The 20,037-nt window shown below is 38.1% G+C and overlaps 1 protein-coding gene and 1 long non-coding RNA gene across 3 annotated transcripts in view; both read right to left on the reverse strand.

Annotated features, from left to right (window-relative positions):
• PTPRN2 (protein tyrosine phosphatase receptor type N2) overlaps positions 1-20,037 on the reverse strand; it is a 652,626-nt gene that overhangs the window by 160,304 nt on the left and 472,285 nt on the right. The gene's annotated exons all lie outside the window — the stretch shown is intronic.
• On the reverse strand, positions 607-16,736 carry LOC133210278 (uncharacterized). The gene is made up of 3 exons (XR_009724900.1): positions 16,636-16,736; positions 9,733-9,801; positions 607-1,460 (listed from the first exon to the last, which is right to left on the reverse strand). It is a non-coding gene; the product is annotated as an uncharacterized LOC133210278 (long non-coding RNA).

Here is a 20,037-nt window from a genome sequence, read left to right on the forward strand (position 1 = left end):
GCCTGATCTACCCTCAGAGCAAGAACCCTTCCTGTGCCTGGCAGTGGAGCTCCAAAGCACTGGTGGAGGGCACTGGACTCATACTGCCCCAGAGCACTGTGATGGTGCATTGGCGGGTGGTGGCACTATGACACAGGGGTGATGGAGCACCTGCAGCCCTGCTCACCGCAGCCCTGCTGCTGCTCTCCCTATGCCCAGCATCTCTTGGAAAAAGGCCTTTAGGGTGCTTGCCCTGAGGCAGTGCCTGTGCCCAGGAAGCCCAGGATGGTGACCACACACTGGGCACCGCTGCTGGGTATCCCTGTAAACTAATCTATATGTTCAGACTGTATCAATAAAGGCTTTTATATCATGTACAGTCATTTGACTAGCGATCCCAGAGGTGAAAGGGGTTTTGGTTTCCTTTGCATGAACTTTGCAGAAACATACAGAGCATACAGGATTTCCTTATCAATACAGAGCATACTGGATTTCGTTATCAATACACCAAGTGGCATTTGCTACTATGCTGTAAGTCCTTCTTGGAAAGAAGAAGAATTTCAGAAATCTCTTTTGCGTTTGTTACACCGGGCATTTAGATATTTGCTCACGTTTATTGACATCCAGACCATTGTATTTAATAACCTATGATGCATCTTTTTGTCTTGAATTAGTCTAATAATTTCTTAAACCTCTTTAAAAACAGTATGGAAAACATCATGTAGTAACAAATTCCTCAAATTATTTTGCATTATGAAGAAAAAGTGCTTTCCTCCTGCCTAGAAATTTCAGGGTGCCCCTGCGTCTTGTTCTGAGGTAAGAGGAGATGATCATCTCTCTGCATCCTCGGGATCGTTTATAATTTTGTACACCTTTTTACATCTTTGTTCTTCACAGTATTATGCACACCATGAGACTGCTTTTTCCCCAGGGTGAAGAGATTTGGTGCATGCAGTCTCTGCTTGTACAGAAACTGTTCAGTTCCCCTGCTCAGGCTGTCATCTCTGCAGTTCTTCCAGTTCCACCATCCCACTTGAGACAGGGTAACAAGAGCTGTAGAATCATAGAATGTACATAGAGTATGAAACACAGGAACATCACAAGTTAGAGCTGGGAAGGTATTTTCTTTTCTGTTCTGTTGCTTTTCTGGTAAGTCTTTTTTGTTTGATGAAGTTGCATTTTTACAAGCTTCTGGGCTGTGTGCCAGCATGATGAGAGATGACTCGATGCTTTCGCTGTTATTTTTCTAAACCCCAACTTCTGTGCAGTCCACTGTCCTGCAGAATGGCTTCCCGGGAAAGAAACGAATTGGCCATAACTGAATAGTCACTGCTACCTGTGTACAAGCTGCCCCTGCTATAGATTTCATCTCAAAGCAAGTGTTGCTGTTCTGGAATGGTCCCTCTGGGAGAAGGCAGGTCCACACCATGGCTGAGTGGCTGCATCAGGCGCTGCAGCATTCTAATGTAATTAAAAAACAGCTGTGGAGGAATAGTCAATTGTTTTTTGGCAGTCACGGCCAATTTTGCATCAATGCAAATGATGAATCAAATCCTGTAAGTTTACAGTATCTGCTGAGACTGTAATGGCAGAAGCCATGCTAATGATTTTAAATCTCATTTTATACCATTTTTGGCTGATGGAGTAGTCCCTTGTTCCCCAGAAGCCTCCAGTGTGAAGGAATTCCCATATACTGCACAATAATACCTATTGGGAAGGGGAGAGCCAATGGGTTGGGTAAGGAAATCAGCTACCTTTCAGCTACAGGCTAAATATAATACATCCTTTCTCCTTTCCAGAGCAGGAACTCAACCTCACCAAATAAACATAAAACTGGCAAGAGAAAATAACACCAAGTGCCCAGTTACTACTAGGCTGCTCCTCTTTGACTCTCAAACCCAGTCCACCCACTACGCATTAATGCATCAGAAATATTCACCCAGGAGAACAGCGTTATTCCTTTAACTGGTATGTTACTCATGCCAGTTCTTTCAACATCCATCTAGCTCTGTTAAGGCTGTTAGGTATCAGCCTGCAAACTATCATCTACTCCTAAAATGTATTCAAATTTACTATCTGAATGATGATGATAATCTCTAGGGTCACATTCTTCTACTAAGCCTCCCTCTCCTCAAGATCATTCAAAATTATTGCATGCGTCATCTAGGATTGGAAATACTTCTTAGAAGGATAACTGCTAAAAACATATTTTTGCATTTGTAGCAGTGCCTGTTAACATGAACAAATGGAATCCAGTTGGCAACATGTTCATGTAAGTGCAAACTTTGAGATAAAGATGTTAGAAAAAACATTTGAAAATGGCCCTTTGCCGTTCTTGTTCTGGCCTGAAAATAAGTGTGTGTCAGTCTTTAGAAAGCAGTATTTTCAGCCAGATAGTCAATAATTTTAATAGAATTAGCATGGGACAGAAATGCCATCCAAAAATGGATCATGTTTAATCTGGTAATCTGATCCCATATGGCACTTTAAAGAGTGGGAGGAATTAGTGTTTGCTGCTTAAAGAAATTACCCAGAAAATGACTGCTGAAGACAGACCAAATAGTACCTCATTAGCATTCAGTGTGAAAAAGACAAACAGCACAGGAACAAGAGAAGTTAAAAGGTGAGCCAGCAAAGAAAGCCAAAATTTGCTCCTGCATGGCTGGGAAAGGGATAACAATCAGATGATAAAGGCAGCCTCACAAAAAAATTGATATAAATAAAGAGGAATTGGAATATATTGAAAAGAAGGGTAGAAGAGAGTTTAAAATCCAAACCTAACAATAAGACAAGCTCCATACTTAAACACCCATTCACCTTCTCCACGGTTCTAAGAAGGTGTTAAGAATGCATTGGAAGTAGTTTGGTCCCTTATTTATCTCTAATTATGCTGATAAGGGAAGGTCTCAGGCACAATGGCTGTAATGGCTGTCTTGGTTCTGACCCTTGACTGCACTTCAGGTCACAGTTACAGGACACATTTCTAGGAGGCAAAACAGGACAGTGTGGTTCTTTCTGCCTGCTTTCATCCCTCAGTCATACTGATGTGTTTGTGTGGTGAAATGGGTTCAGAAACTCAACTCGCAACTGATCCTGTTAAAGAATTAAAAAAAAGGACTGAGCATATTTTAATTCAGCTGAGGTCAATCAGTTCATTGCAGCTCTCCAAAAAGTGGCAATGGCACAACGGAGGAGCCACCCCTGGAGTGAACAGTTGGAGATAAATGGAATAAACAGATGGAGTTGAAGAGGAGAAGAGCGGGAACAGCTCACGCTGCCTTTCATGCCAAGAGCAACGTCCGCAGAAACGCAGACTCAGAGCTCCCAGTTTCTGCTGTCTCTGGAAGTGTGTTAATATCCGCACAAACACAGTAAATATGGCCTTTGTGCTAAAAAAATAAAAAAAAAATGGCCAGAAAGAATAAAAATAGCTGAGGGATGAAATGTGACGAACATCCAAAGCACTTCAGATTCTGGGCATGCAGCTCAATAATTTCATGATGCCTATGTTCTACTTTCAGAATGTTCAGCTACTCTGACCTGCCTCATGCTGGAAAACCTTTCTTGTTGCATAGGACCTTTCACTTGGCCCACTCCCAAAAATCCTACAAGGTATGAGGAGCCCTTTTCTTTCACTGAAATTATGGAAGCTGAAGGGCATCAAAACAACAGCCAGTGAAGTTGCAGCTAAACCAAAGCTGGTTTTGTGGGCTGCAAATCTATTTAGTGATTCTGTAACTTGACAGACATGTAGCACAGGTTAAAAACCAAAGAAAAGCTATTTTGCCCCTTCCCACCTCCCTGCAAAGGAAAGCATTTAGCAGAACAAAGCATCTGTTGTAAAATGAAATAAGATGTGACTGTTCCCATATGGGGATTACACAAAATACACCCCTGAAGGATTCTGTTGCTTACTTCTGGGGTAAGAATACAGGATTTATCTGTAAAAGCAGCTCAGACCAGGGCAGTGCAGTGGCTAATGAAACTCATGCCAATATGTGTCCAAATCCTTTCTTTTGTGTCACCAGTTCGAGCACACCAATTTGTGACAGAGCTACAAAATGAAAACTCACAGCCCAGTGCACAGAGATAATATAGACAATAACTAAGCTTTTGCTGCATGCTTATGCACACATGCAACACCAAGCATTCAGCTCAGGCAGAGCTTGGCTGGCTCACCAAAGCCAACAGCTCTGAGACAAAGAGTCCAAATCAGGGGAGAAAACCAAAAAAAAAAAAACCAAACCCCCAAAAAACCCCTCTCAGGTGCAGTCTACAAGCACATCAGAGCACAACACTTTCTGACCATTGTCATGTGGTTCTGAACAGGAACAAACATAGGGTCCTGCACAAATAGCCAATGGCAGGATAGTGATATGGTATTATGTCCTTAATGGAGATACATTTTCCTCTTAATTCTTCCTTTTCTGCCAGCCATGTCCCTTCATTCCTATTAAACTACCTAAGGATGTCCAAAAGCTCTGGACTTTAGGAAACAAAATTAATTACATCTATAAAATTACTCTATGCAGAGTAAAACTTTTGTTTTTTTTTAGGTAGCAACTGAGTTAAAGGGAGGACAATATCCATTTTATTCATTTTTCCTCTTAAAAAAAAAAAAAGGAAAAAAGAAAGAAAAATGAAAAGAATTCTTGTGAGATTCCCTAAAATTAAACTTCAGTGTCCATAGGAACCAGTCTGGTTTTCACAACCAGTGGCAGCAGCTCCCAGCTCTCCATATCATGTTAGTGTGGATTACCACTCTAGCTAGCATTTTTGAACCTCTTTGATTAGTAAAAACACCAAATATTTATGAGAACAGTACATAATTTACCAATGGTCCACAGCATGTCAAAAGGGTACATACAATAAGGTGCATGTTCATGTTTCTCCTTAACTAACCTTCCATACAACTTTCTATCCTGTGGCATGCAAAACTGCAACATGATCTTAGGGTCTCTAAGGACTGGCCACTTCTGGCAGCTCCTTCAGTTTCATGCCACTCTCAGATATTCACATGGTTTACTGTTTTATACACTTACAGTTTCAGACTGGAAAGTTTAGAGTTTGCAAGGGTAAGTAGTGCCAGGCTAGAGGGCTTCCCCAGTTAATAACAACCCTGTTATTATCACCAGTGAGCCCTTCCAGGCTGTGTATGATTTCCCTTGTTCTATTTCCCCTTTCCCTCCTCTAAAGGCATTGTTTAACGCTTTGCAAAAAAATATCAAATAGGTGAACTGAGGTGACATAAAAGCAATTTCCCTGCACTCACCTTTATGCTCTGGTCAGCTAGGATTTCCTTATTTCACCAAAGAGAAAGGCAAAGAACGTGCTCCTAAACCCAGCATTTTATTTACCCAGCAGCCTAGTAGGCTGTGCTCCTATTAACACATCTAGCTCACTAACAGCATGGTGATTGCTTCCCATCAGCTTTTACAAAAAAGGTATTTATTGACAGGTCAGAAAGCAAAAATGTCAGATTGTATGTACTGGAACAACTGTAGCTGTAATCCTTTACTAAACCCTTTTACTAAGTCTATCCCAGAAGTGTCCTTAAGTTTCTGCAGTGTGATTAAGATGAGGATGACAGTAAATGACAACTTTTATTTCAGGATTTGGCTAAAATAAGGAAGTTACCTTGCCCTTTTTGAGCTCTATATTATTTGATTTATGATCTTTGCATTGCTTCCCTTGTTTGTGTGTCCAGATTGAGGAGTAACCAGACCTTCCTTATGGGCACAAGAAGTCCCTCCTTATGCAGCAGGTACAACAAAATAAGGGCTCTTGTTTCAGCCCAGTTATCTAGTATCTGAGGCTTTAGGCAGATGCCCAAGATAAAATTAGAAGAGGAATAACTACTCTGAACTCAACACTACTATTTAGGTGCAAACCAGGAGGCGAATCAAGTCAGAGATAACTGGAAACTGAATCTGGCAAGACAATGAGGACCCTGAGCTCAGCCCTTCAAAGGAGTTAGGCATGGCCTCAAATTTAGTGCAAGTTCCAATGACTTTCAGTGTGTAAATAGAAATATCATCACTTTTAATCCCCAGAAGGAATCACATTTAAATATCAAGAGGTTATACTATATTATTTAGAAAGACCAAGTTCCCCTTGTATCTCTGCAAGTCAACTGCTTTTATGCAAGTTCAGACTACTACTTAGTATGATAAGCTCAGGCTGGAGATGAGACAGGAGATGTGTAAGATGTGTCACGAAAAAAAGCTGGAATTAATGGATGGGTCTCATCAATCTCAGCTTGTATTTGTGATGAAGACAGTGCAAAGTGAATATACACCTGAAACAAGAAAGGGAATGTCAAAAACATGACAGTTATAAATCCAAGGTCAACAGTATCCTTCAAAGAGTTTTCTTAAGCAGATGTGATGGATTTCCAATTTGCTGAAAGTTTTACGTAAGACAGCTTGACACTTTATTGCCACAAGTTTCACAGCATAAAAATTTCAAGGCCTTCAGCTAAGAGCAGATACATCTGAAGGAGATCATAGAACCTTGACCTAATTTTTGGTACCTAAGTTAGCTAAGCCATGAAGGGGTTCCCAAGTCAGAAGTCCTAAATTTTGCCAAGCAATGGTACTCGTTTCCTTATTTTGACTACTTATAAACAATGGCTTAGTCTAAGCCAAAGTCCACAAAAGTTTTGACAAATATTGCCATAGACTTTTAGATAAAACCCATAATGTCCTTTTCATCTTGAAGACTATGCAAGCATTGCACACATTCATACACTGTTGAAGTTCAGCACCTTTCAAACTGATATAGAGCAACTATTTAACAATTTTGAACAAACCTAGAGAACTCTCTGGAAGAAATGTCTACTTTAAAACAGCATGCCCGGGCTTATCTTGGGAAGGTACAATGTAAGCTCTTTCACTTTTTAATGGCATACATTTTGCCTTAAATCTCCGTATAGCCCCTCTGAGAATGTAACTTTGTGTGACTTATTTTTGAAATGATTTTAAAGTTAATCCCTGAACAAGCTTTACCTTTTCTCCCACAGTGCTCTCAGTGAATCCTAAAGTTTCTAAAGTGCAGGTAAGGTCTCCAGCCTTCAGGGAATGACACAGCAGTTCAGGACAAGCTTCCCAGGAAAGACAGCACCTTAATTCTTCTGGCATGCAACAACATTGTTTGCTTCAGTGGTCTCCCCAGTTTTGTCTTCCTATCCCATATCTTTCATCATTACCTCTACACTAACACTGCAGCTCACTAGCTGCAGTACAGGGCAACCCCAGCCTGTATTTTCCCCTGTCCACTGGCTTTCTTTTCAGATCAATTCAGATCTATCTATTCAGATAAAGTAAGTGGTTTATAATTTCTTTGCCTGTCTAACTATGTCTATTAATTTGTAGCTCTTCTACAGTAGATCATTCATACCAAATCAGAGAGCTGATGTTAGATAACAGAGCAGATAGAGAGACAGCAGATGTACTTATATAGGGGATTCCTTCCAATCTATCTCCTTCATGTCTTGATCAAAATGAGCAATTTCTTCAGCATATATGGGGAATTAAACTGGGAAAATAAAAATATAAACAAATAGTAATTCTGCAGAATCACCAAACCAGAGAATTTACACTTGTACTGTGGCTCACATTGTTATTAATTATAAAACAGCACATCCAAGAACTGCAAAATATGTCATGGTCTCATTTCTAGCATAGATGTTAGATTGTTAGACCTAGTCTGAAGGTAATTTTCATAAGCAACCCACCTCCCATTTCAACTGAAGGAGCGCAACTTTTGGTGCAGTATGTTTTCCTGAATACCTCCTAGGGGACCTAATCCTTCACTGCCTTGCGTAGATATCGATACTTTTGCACAAAAGGCATAATGTGCTATATAGCTCTTGTTGTAGCACTCACTCCCACTTGCCTCTCCTGCTGAGCACGTGAAAATGAGCAAAGAAGCTGCAAGGCTGCAGAGTATAAGTCCTTGCAGCTGCACTTTCATTACCAAACATTTCCTATTGGAAACATAGAATCTAAGATCTTAGCAGAGAAGATATTATTATTAAAGATATTGAAATCATTTTTTTTTTGTGAAAGTTGCATAAATGCAAAGGACTCTTATATATTTTTAATATTATTTTACATTTGGTGAAATTCTGGTAACAATAGCTACACCTTTGAAAACAAACAATATTATTAACTTTAATAAAGTCTATCAGATGTTTGTTTTCTTCAAAACAAAGTTTTTTGGGAATGCATGTGTGTGAAGTATCCCTTTGCCGTTTAACATCTCTCTTGAGTGAGTTTGATCCTCATCTCAACCACTGTGTCTCCCACAACTTCTTTCTTCTTGAATCTCATAAATAAGCTCTGTAGTGATCTTGGCAACAGGTTTTCTAGGTAATGGCAGTCTCAGGCAGCAGGGGGGGCTCACACATAGGGTTACTTTGTTGGCTTTGCATATTTTCATATGCATTTTCACTCTCTACTTACGATAATGGCAGAACAAAGAATTTCCATTGCAGTACTAAACTTTGGAAACCAAATTTTCTGATAATTTTCTTTGGAATTTCTGCACATGAATGCTTTTGATGATAATTTATATCTATTTCTTGCACTAAGACATTCATCAGTAAATCTCGAAGTACTTTAGAAAGGAGATCAATGTCATTATCATCATTTTGAAATTAGCTTACCAAGAGATTATTATTCCTGGTACAACGTGATTGCTATATAAAAGCAGTATGAGTGCAATGGCATTTGCCTTTGTGCCATAAGCTTAACACTTCTATCTAAAGATTTCTTTTGCCAAATCAGTCTTTTCTGCTATCTTGAAAAAACCCTTACAAAACAACAAAGGAAGGGATAAAAGAAATATAAGTCTTTTTTACTAAATTAAGAAATCCAAGTGAACATTACTATATATTTTACTTAATTCTAAACATATGATTCCAGAAAGACTGACATACAGAAAAATCCAGACACAAATGCTCTAGAAGAAAGCTTTCCTGCTTGCAGGCTAACTGGGCTATATGTCCTGTCCTCCAAAGAAAGGGCTTCCCTTATATTTTGTGCAAGCACTGGCCTGATCTTGAATAAAACTGTGCTTGCTCTCTCTTAACAAAGAGCTAACAAAGGCCTTCAGAGAATTTCATGCTAAAATGGCATACTGAGAATTGTTTACTGTTATCCATTTTGCTGCAATGCATCCCTTGACAGGGCTTAGATGTTGCCCTTGCATGCAATACAGAACTCAGGCAAGCCATGATAACTCCTTGCAAGGGAGGGAAGATGGAAGGAAAACACTATGAGTAAGTAACAGCGGCCAAAGTATTTCTGAGGAGTACGTTCTTTCATGAACACCTTTAGCACAGCACAGGTCTAAATTAGATTATTGCATATTTCTGGTGCATAAGAAAAAACATTAGTTAGTCTGAGAAACAGAACCTGGTAATGGCTAGCCAGAAAAAATATTTGCTCTGCCGGACAAATGTGCGTCTTGAAACAAAATTAGAGATTTGCGTTTTAAATAGAATTGAAAGATGTGGGATTTAATACCTTGACTCTTTCTATCATTCAGGCATCAGCCTCAAGACAAAAAGCACATAAAGGAAGAGAAAGTTCTGTAACCTTTTCAATATTCTTCATTAGACTCCATCATCCACAGCTCCTAGAGTGAACTGCATCATCAAATCAATTGCACCAAAGCCTCCTCTGATTTACGAAAGGCCTCACCATGGAGTTTTCATATACTAGTTATTTAAGCACTGAAAAGTCTTACCTATAGATCCTCAAGCAATTACACACTGAGAAAGCTCATGCAGAGCAGATTTTCAGCAAAGGGAGGCCACTGCAGGAACAAAAACCTTTTACAGCTGAAATCAGGCATGTATTACAGGTTTGTGTTTTCATAGGGTTGTGTTAAGAACTGAGCCCTGAGACTAGCAAAAAATGAAAGCAAGGGGACTTTCCCAGTCATAAATTGAGGATAGATAAAGGCATCTCCAGCACCATCACTTGATGAAAGCTGGGTAGAGGTTTTCCCTTTTCAACTGCCCGATTAAGTAATCTTTTTGGTGACCTCTGATGGCCCATGTGTACACATATGAATTCCATAGGTGTTACAAATAGTATCACCTTTCTACACTTGTTCAGTTTGGGAATTTTATTTTTTTTAATGATCTTATCACCTTTATCTTCTCACTTCCCATAAGCACAGTAAAAGAGAACAGCCAAGTTGCTGCTTGCAGTAGTAGCACCTGCTGCACTCCTGCTTCTGTGATTTGGGCATCAGATTTGCATAGGAAGTTCCCAGTCTCCACAGCCATGGACCAACCATGTCATGATGGTCTGGGTAAAAAGAATGCCCAGGCTTTTTCTCTGAAACCTCTCCTTCAAACACACCATAAATGGGACTTTTAAATGCATTTTGCAGGAGGAATATTATCTTGGTGTCTTGATTATTTCCAGCTATGTAAGTAATTCCCACTCTGCCATAAAGTAAAAACAGCAAAAGCAGCATAAACATCCTCCTCTTTTACTCACTGAAAACTATTTTCCTCCTTTCCTGCCCCCCGTCCAAAGTCTCTCTAAAAAATGAACTGGATAAGTGAATCAGCCTTTGCCCCTTTACAAAATGGAACAAGACCACATTTATATGCTTTATCCTCTTTTAAAATGATTCATATACACTTTATAAACATTTATACATATTTACACTTTTTTTAGGAGGGAAGGCAAACAGAACTTTGCAGAACCTTTGCACCAACCTTAAGCAAACTTAACTCCTCTGCTCAACTTTAAATCAATTCAGTTGGTAGGCTGCATATTCACTGATATATTTGGAAAATAGCTGAGTATCGTAGCTCCCAAAGAGATATAGCTCCCCACAATAGGAACAGCTAAATTGATCTACTCTGCTTCAGAGTTAGCTGCTGGATATTGACAAGTAGCTACACATAATGAAGTTATATAGAAGTATAATTTAAAACATGTTAAACTTCTACCACATATGCAACTACAATTTCAATACAAAAGACTGAGCCATTGCAACTCCGCGTTGCACCTCATGTAAGCATAATCACAAGGTATTATGAAGGCACTGGTTCAATTCTTACCTGTAATGCTTAGATGCAATATTAGTTTAATTAGGTTACAGATTCATTGATATCCCAGGAGCTACAGCTACTTTTGTTGGGTTTCCTGTATTTTAGATTATTTTTTTTTTCAAGTAGTTAAAGATCACAAAGTGCGTTTTGGTGGGTTTTAAAATACCTCTTTGTTAAAGTCACTCAGCTGCTGCATCCTAACCATTATCAAATAATATCCTAAACTGGACCCTGTTAGTTTGGACTGCATACAGCAATGCACAGTGGGGGATTAGGATGAGCATGAGGTGCTCAACCTAAAGTTAAAAGGTCTAAAACTACCCGCATGTGGATTTAATGACAGCCTTTAGCCACGGCCTGCCCAAGAACAAGAACTAGCATGCAGCTAATTTGAGTGTAGTTAGCAGTATACCTTATATTTTAAAACAGTTGTTGAACCTAACAATTTTAAATAGCTTGTTCAGTAAAAAGTTAGAGTAAGGCAGAATGAACACAAACCTTTCCTGTAAATTGAAAGGAGCAGGTATTCTGAAATGGTCAAACACATGAATTCGTTGTCCTAATGCAACTTGTGCTTATACACATCACTGTCTTCTGCTGGATCACCTAGCAGATGGTCTGAATGCTTATAATCATACCATCCTTTGGAAGCTGAAAACTGATGTAGGATTTTCGAAGGACCAAAGTCTTAACTCCATTTAGGATCTTTTCCATTAACTCTAATTCTAATTGCTTGATGGGATATTTCACTGGTTACTATATCTTTACTATTTTTAAAATATAAAGACAGCAGAGCTGAGGTTTGGGTTCATCTAATAGAATAAAAATATGGCATCAGGTCAAAAACAGTTTGCTCTCAAAAGTGACTGATTTGTCATTGATCGAAGTGCAATTTATCTTCCTTGGGGAAATAAGAATGACAGTATTTTCCAACTCAAGCCCTTTTCTTCCAAGCAACTTTTAAAATTGAAATTATGATCAGATTTGGCAATGGGTGTACTGACTTTCCTACAACTGCTATTCTTACAGTGCTAATGACTTACTCTTGTATCAGATCACACAGAACGACCGTGCCACGAGACTCCCTGTATCCCAAGGGATGCTGTAGCTCCTCAGCCGCACATATATTATCTGATGTCAGACAGCACTGTCTCCAGCAGCAGCAGCAGCATCCATCAGCTGCCATGAGCTAGGAAAGAAAGCAGCTGTTTCCAAATCTTTTTGTTATACACTCAAGTGAACCTCCCTTCCTCTCCCCTGGGATGTATTATAAATATTATGAATTTGTATTATTAATACTGTATGAGCATTAGAATATTTATTGTAAGTGTGGGGCCTTAACATTTGTACAACTCAAGTGTGTCTAGGGAGCCTCTCACTAAGCCTTGAAATGCAACTGCTTCTAGATAAGTGTAAATATCACAGGACAAGATTGCACAACAGTTGGAGAGAGAAAGTAAAAAATGTCATATTATCCTACAGGGCTGATGCTGGAAAGTGTGCAGATGCATGACAGGCAGCCAGGTGTGAATTCTGACAGGGCATTAGGCAGCAAGTCTAGTAAAAGTGTAATAAGATTGTTAACGAACAAGAGATCAATAGCCTTTTAATTTCTTCACCTGAAGTACTGCAAAATGCTCCCTGCAACATGAGGTTTTCTGGGGAAGGATGTCAACTACTCACTAATCAAAGCTACTTTCTGCAGCAGCGGTGTGCCTCACAAATCGCCCCTTAAGAAACTGTTTCTGATTTACTTGTGAATCAAATTGCACTCGCAGTCCAATGTGGGATTGCTGTAACAGGAGAAAGCAACAAGGGAGGACACCTACTGATATATTACTTTTCTATTTTATTAGCAGGAACCATGTTAAAGCCAATTAAATTTCATAGAACAGAGAACAGTTGTGCTCTTCTGGAGATTCCTGTGAAGGTTTAAAGCTAAAACTGAGAGTCTCCCACAGAAACTGTTAATTATAATTGCTCTTAATAAAGAGGGAGCACAAATGAAACCAGAATTTGAAACTATTGCTGCTGATTTAGCAGGTCTTTTAATACAGCTTTGTCTCTAAAAACTGATCTCAAAACTCACTCTAATATTCCAGAAATACCAAAACTTGTTAATCACAAGCAAGGTTCTTTTTCTGATTTACAGTGCACAGAAATACATGACATATTTATTTAGCTACAAAATTTCTGTCAAAACTTGGTATTTCGTATCTCCAGCTAACTCATGCATTAAGGGGCTGGGAATGGCCTTTGAAACATGTTTTTCTCACTTTGATGTACAGGCTGTTCTGCTGGACCTTTCACAATTATTTTTGAAACAGGTACACTTTTGATCGTTCAGTTTTAAGTGTTCAAGAAACTGATCTGAAAGTTTAACCTAAATTGCTATAAAGCTCACTCTTTTAGAAATAACAACCTTTTTTTGTTTTTATTTTTAGTTACCCCCACCTTGTTCTAAGATTTTTTTCTCTAAAACAATAAAATAATTCATTTTCAATTTTTTAAAAGGCATTCTTAAGAATATGTGATCAGGTGTTACTCTAGGAACAAGCGGCCATTCCTGTAAAGCTGCAAGGGTTTCACTGCTGATTCAAACTACGCACAGAAGAAGGAAAAGCCAGACTACCCTGTGATATAATCACTCAGTTTTCTGCAGTTACAGCAGCTGCAAAATTCTGCTTTCTGACCTCAGTGAGCCCCAGCTTTTCAGCTTCTGGGAGCTGCCACCCACCTTCTTACACATACTGTGTTATCACTTCAAACAAACTTTCCTTTAGTTTCTAGAGTCAGTCCAAAAAAACCTCCATTCTAAAAATTCTCCAGGAATTTGCATCCATTGCCATCACAGACTCCCGCTCTCCCCATGTTTATTTCTCAGTTTGTTCTGATCATTCTGGATCATGCAGCATCTTTCTGCCATACGATACGAGTTCTATGATCTTACACTGGAGCCTTTCAAGCCAGACCTAAAAACCACAGCAGTGTCCTCTGTTTTTTGGCCACCTAGACCTATCCCACTCTACTTTGCCTTGGCTCCCCATCTCTTCTCTCTGCAGATACTTTTTGCTTCCTTCATATATATTTATAATTTAAATTTTAAATATATAGTTATATTAAAAATTCTGATTATTTCAAATTACTGTGGGAAAGAGGCTCATACTATTAAAAGTGCTCAGGACAACATTCAGATCAAACTCCCACTTCAAGCTTAACGATGTGAATGGTGTTGGGCGGAGGTGTAGTTCCCCCTTTCTGTTCTGTTTCAATCTTATTTCCCCTACAAAAAATGTTCACACTGTAGTAGTCTGAGTCTACTGCGTAGTAGCATGAGCTCCCCAGCTGCCACCTTCTGGGAGAATATGTATAACAACTCACTTTAAAAATGGGTTCTATTTATTCATGCATTTGACACTTTAAAGCTGCGATATATAATTTAATGCAAAAATATAAAATCAATAATGATTTAGTTCCAACTATAAAGCACCTTTACTTAAGCTGAGCAAAGATCAATTTTCATAACATGCTTATAATCATTTAAACACCAACTGATGCCTGATAAAAAACTCAGAAAAACATTTTGCTCGTTTCTGACTGGGAAATCAATGAATTCTGAGAGATAGGGATTCTGCATTCAGCAAAACAGAGCCTTTACTCTAGAGCCCCCTTCCTCCTCCAACACTGCTGTATTATAGTCATTGTACAAGAAGCACTGGATTAGGACTTCACAAAGGACTATTATACTCCAGCATGTTACACAAAGCTAGTGATTTTCAGTTCCAGAAGCTTCACAGAGCTATGGTCCTGAAGTTAAGTAATGTCAGAAATGCAGGATTAGGTGGATCATATAAACCTTGCCAATTAGGATAGCCAGTGCTATGGAAGTGACAATATATGTTGGTCTTTTCAAGCACTGACAAAACTTAGTAACTGTAGGCCTTGCACTGCTGAGGATGAATCAATAAAATGGAGAAACCTGGGCTACTTTCTGGACAAATGGGACCTGTCTTCACTGGGTTCACTGTCTGTTCTTGAAAAAGAAATAATCAGATTACTAAATATGTATACGTTCCATCACACTTGAAAAATCCTCTTGTAATGTTCAGAGTCAGCTCCAGTGCAAACCACTTGGTTCAAAGACAAGGCATAAACCTCTAACTTGCTGTATCTGCTGTTCTTAAACTACAGAAGGCCTCTTGCTCTTCCTCAAGGGTCTCTTCTTCTCTGCCTTTGCAGTGTAGTCCCTATTTACAGTCCCTGACCCCCACATGCTTCACACAAAGGCTTCCTGAGGTTTGGTGTCCTTCGTTTTGACAGGGGAAAAGGAAGTAACCTTCCTTGGGGAGATCAGAACTGAGAGGAAGCCCTCTGGCTTGCAATTCAGCTCTTTTTAGTAAAGTGTACTATACAACAAAGCCTGCAAACAAATAAGCAGGCTAACTGTACCTTTTCCAGAGAGAGACAAAGTTCAGATCCTTTCTTTAGCACTGTTTCGTGATGAGCTAATATAATAAACAATTAGTTGCCCAAGAAGTTGATATTCAGTTTTGGATAAACTTGGATAAATGACAGGTAACTGAAGTCAACATCTGAATCAGACATTATGATATACAATTAATCAGACATTCTAATGAAGAGTCTTTAATTTCAGATCAAACTGACAAACCAGGTCAAGGAAAGGCAAGCCTTTGCATAAACAAAGCCTTAGCTGAAAACCAGCTTTCCCCTATGGAGAAGTGTAAGCTGCATGAAACGGAGCAGCCTATGTTCCTCTTCTCCCACTGTTTCCTGAAGCTTTACATGCAGCTCCCCATACTTTAATTAAAAAATTGGCAAGGTTCCCAATACCCTCAAATCCGTGATATTCATCTTTCTCTAGTAAAGTGTCTCTTGATTTACTTTGGGGACTGAAACATGATCATGAGTAGTAATCATTTCTTCATTGCATTTTTTTATTTTGATCATATTTAAGATTAGAAATTGGAACACCTTTTTAAACTGAGAATTTCAGTAGAGAAATGTCATTCCTGCAGTGATATCTAGTGATGTAGATGTTTCTTTACATAGACCTGTATTTACAGAGCAAAACTGAGTATCTCAGTAATACATAACTGTTCTAAAGAAGCAGCTCAGCAAATTATTTTGTTAGTGCTGACAATTTACAAGTTCTTCATATTAACACATAAAATCATGTAGGATTGTGTTACAGCTTTTTTTTAGGATCTATTCTGTTTACCAGCATAAAAAAACCCTCACTTTTATGTATTTCCTGTCATCCAAAAAATCTCAAAGTCCCTCATAAACTTAAATTAGTATGCAAACTAGAGAGACAAAAACTAATTCCTTACTGAAAGTCAGTGTTGGTTTAACAACAGGCAACACTAAATATTAAATCATCTGGTTCATTCAATGTTACCTCTGCAAAAGGTAATAAACCACTAATGTAAAGAAAAAAAGATGAGCTTGTTAGGGCACAAGGCAAGCATTTAAGATAGTCTGTTGAAAAATAGGAAATACATTGAGACATCATCAATACCAGCAAAAATAAAATAACTCAGTTATTGTTGCCTTACCAGAATTTACACCAGATGGAAAATAGATGAACCATCAACCTTTGTGAGATCTACATGGAGGCTGTATTCTTCCCCTGAGACTGGGATACCCCACCACATTCCTATAGTGAGTAGCACTTGGAGAGAGTGGCAGCCTTTTAGACCTTTCCAAAGTGAAGACAGCTGTGGTCAGAGAAGGTGAACTGAAGCAAAGCCTGGACTGGCAGAGGGATAGGTCTGTATTTTTCAAAGATCAAAATGGGATTGACCTTTCCTGAGGTTAGGAACAAAGGGCACCCTAGGATATAGGTATATATCTGAAACCTTGTTCCTCACAGTCTGCAGGCTCCCATGCCCAGAGATTCAAGTTCATACCTTGCTTGTTCAATACTTTTGGAATTATTTCTGACCTATATAATTATTTTCTTTAGATTTAAACAGGTCTGCAGTGTTTATTGTGACTGCATTTAGATTGGGGATTTTTAGGTAGAAGCATCAATTTCACAGAGGGTATTTTTCTATGTAAAGCTAGATAATTTGTGGTAACACTTGCATATTTTAAATTTTACCCTAGAGGGAGGATGCTGCTTTAAGGCTTTATTGATTAATATGATTTGAGGATACAGTATATTAATAAAAGTTATTTTTTTCTGTTTTCATAAAAACAACTTCAAAAGATGGTACACAGCTATTCAAAGTTGCCCATGTTTACTTTGGGATTGAAATGAAATAGTTATTTAGAATATGTTAGCTTTTTGAAGTATGGTTTTTATTGGTTTAGTTATTTTCAACTGTGTTCAACAATAATAAAATCAGAGGGTTTTCAATGTTTTGAATTTTTGAAAAGCAAGACAAAGCAAACTAAGAAAACTGTGTTTTAAGTGTATTAAATTCATTCTAATCACATTTTTGATTAATGCCATAATCATTCTTAGAATGTCTACATTTCACTTAAAGTGCACAACAGAGAATTTAAACATTTAAATGCAGAGCCAATATTGTTTTTTCATTTAACTTCCTGAATATCACTATGACATTTTTCACCTCTAAGTAAAAAAAAATTGACCCAGGAGCAATCTGCTTATAAATAAGCATGAATCTCTGGAAGCACCGAATAGTGAGCTGCTACTACAGGCAGTGGGTATGTTTTCATTCACAGCACTAGGGGCTTGACCCAGACCCTTGATGAGTATCGTAATTCCCTATGTACACAAAACAAAACAGAAGAAGAAGAGTTAGTGACTGGAATCAAGCTGCGTCAAAGGTTGTCTTAGGAAACAGTATTTTCCAGTTTCTTGTTCTTTTTGGGTGTTTAAGCCACATGTTTCTTTTCTCGTTTCTTTTATTTCCCTCTTGAATTGTATTTCAGACTCAGAAATATTTTGCTTGGTCTGTTAAAAAATGAGTTGTCTCTTCTACAGCTACAAAATCCACATTTGACCTTCACACTGCATTTGAGTATAGCATCGCTTCATTTTTCACACATAATCTGATTTCATTATACAGGTCAGAATTACTCATAATGAAAAGTCGAACTAATAACAAGAGGCACCATTGATGCCTTTTGCCCCCTCATTAAAAGGCTAGACTTTCGTTTATTATAAATGGAACCAGAACCCAACACACATGCATAGGAATCATCACAGATTTAAGGTTTATGCCCTTTTTTTTTTTTTCTCATTGTTTTCTTATTTTCTGAATAGAAAGCAATCAAGTTGGTTTATTTAATTTTATTTAGATTGGAAAGACTATCATTAATCTGTTTTGGTAAGATGTTCCACTCACAATACAACAGCAGCAGCACATTTTTAAATGCACAGCTCTGCGTGAAAACAGAACACAAATCCCCAGCTCTCCACCTACAGTGCAGTGGAATCTGTGGGTGACAAAGTGCAGTCAGAAAAGCACATTTGCAGCCTGTAACAAAACAAATGTTATGATGGTAAAGAGCTAAAAAAGGAAGCAATTTTTAGAAAGGATTTAAACCATCATTTACCCTAGTGGGAGGATATGACTGACTTGCTACTTTAAGGCTTTATTGATTAATAAGATTTGAGGATACAATATAGTAAAACAAGTTGGGATTTGTTGTTTGGATTTTTAAAATACAAATAACTTCAAAAGATGGTACACAGCTATTCAAAGTTACTTATATTTATTTTGGGATTGAAAAGAACCTTTTAAGCATCAGGAATCCATTCCAGATGGAATGAACGGTATATTTTGATTTTTAGACCTGTGATTGTATTCTTCACACATCTTTTGGCAACAGTAAAAGTTCTTATTAGTTTACAGTTGCAATGACTTCCTTATCTGTGGTTGGACAGGGCAAAGCTGAAGAGCCAGTGTTCCTAAATGCTACTGTGGGAAATGGGATGCTTAGTGTTTTGAAAATACAAAACAATGCTCCAGATCTGCAACTGACTCCAAGCCTGGAGCCAGTGTACATTGCAAAGACAATCACATATTTAACAAGAGGTTATGTATTATTTAATATGTATGGGTTTTATTACCTTAAGAAAAAAATAATTGTAAATGTGTCTAAATTGTAAATTATTTTCACATGAAAACCCTGACCTTTATTAGATCCAGTCAGTGTGTATCTGTGCCTGAGAGAAGGTTTGATTAGCAAACCTAGGACCTCAGTCTCTAACAAATAGGTCTAGAAGAAAACAAATGAATAGGTGTGGAAGAAAATAGTGTAATTTAATTCTGTAATAGTTGAAGAAACAAGTGTTTTCACAAATGTGTTTAGGAAAAGCTAATTCTATTGTGACTGCCATTGCCCAGGCTAGGCTAGAGAGTTATACTGATGGAAAACTGAAGCAAGAGAAAGCTAAGACCAAAAGAGTTTTTATTTCTTCCAGCTATTTTCTGTTTTACTTATTATTTCTTTCATGTCACATACTAGAAAGGATTCTCTTTTTTTTTTTCCCCACAACACTTTCATTAAAAGAGAAATAAAAAATCCCAACAATAACAATAATTCAAAGCTTAGACAAAAAATAAAGGACACCAGATTTCAAGAATGAAAGAATTTTTTCCCTCCTGCCTTCTTAAAATGTCCTGGTTAAGAGTTCAAAGCCCTTTCTTTCCTTATAGGCTAAGCTGGAATAAAATGCCATGCCCAAGTTTGAAGTAGTACAATTTTTAAATTGCATGTAGAACTCAAATTGGTAACAGTAAGAAAAATTGGTTACCTAAGAAAAATATATTTTTTCCCCTGGCATTTACACATTTGCATTTTAATAAAAATGTGGATTGAAAAACAAACCACAATAAGTAAGCTGGATTTTCCAAACTTTAAAAGACACTGATCTAGACCTATTCTTTCCACCAAGGATGCAGCACATGCAGCTAACCTGTGGTCACAGGAAGGGCATTGAATTCATTACGCAAGACAGCATTCCTGTTTGTAATCAG

The sequence above is a fragment of the Neopsephotus bourkii genome, unplaced genomic scaffold (genome assembly GCF_033783945.1).
Source record: "Neopsephotus bourkii isolate Nb327-2 ecotype Australia unplaced genomic scaffold, CSIRO-AGI_Nbou_v1 NB_53, whole genome shotgun sequence".
Lineage (NCBI taxonomy): Eukaryota > Metazoa > Chordata > Aves > Psittaciformes > Psittacidae > Neopsephotus > Neopsephotus bourkii.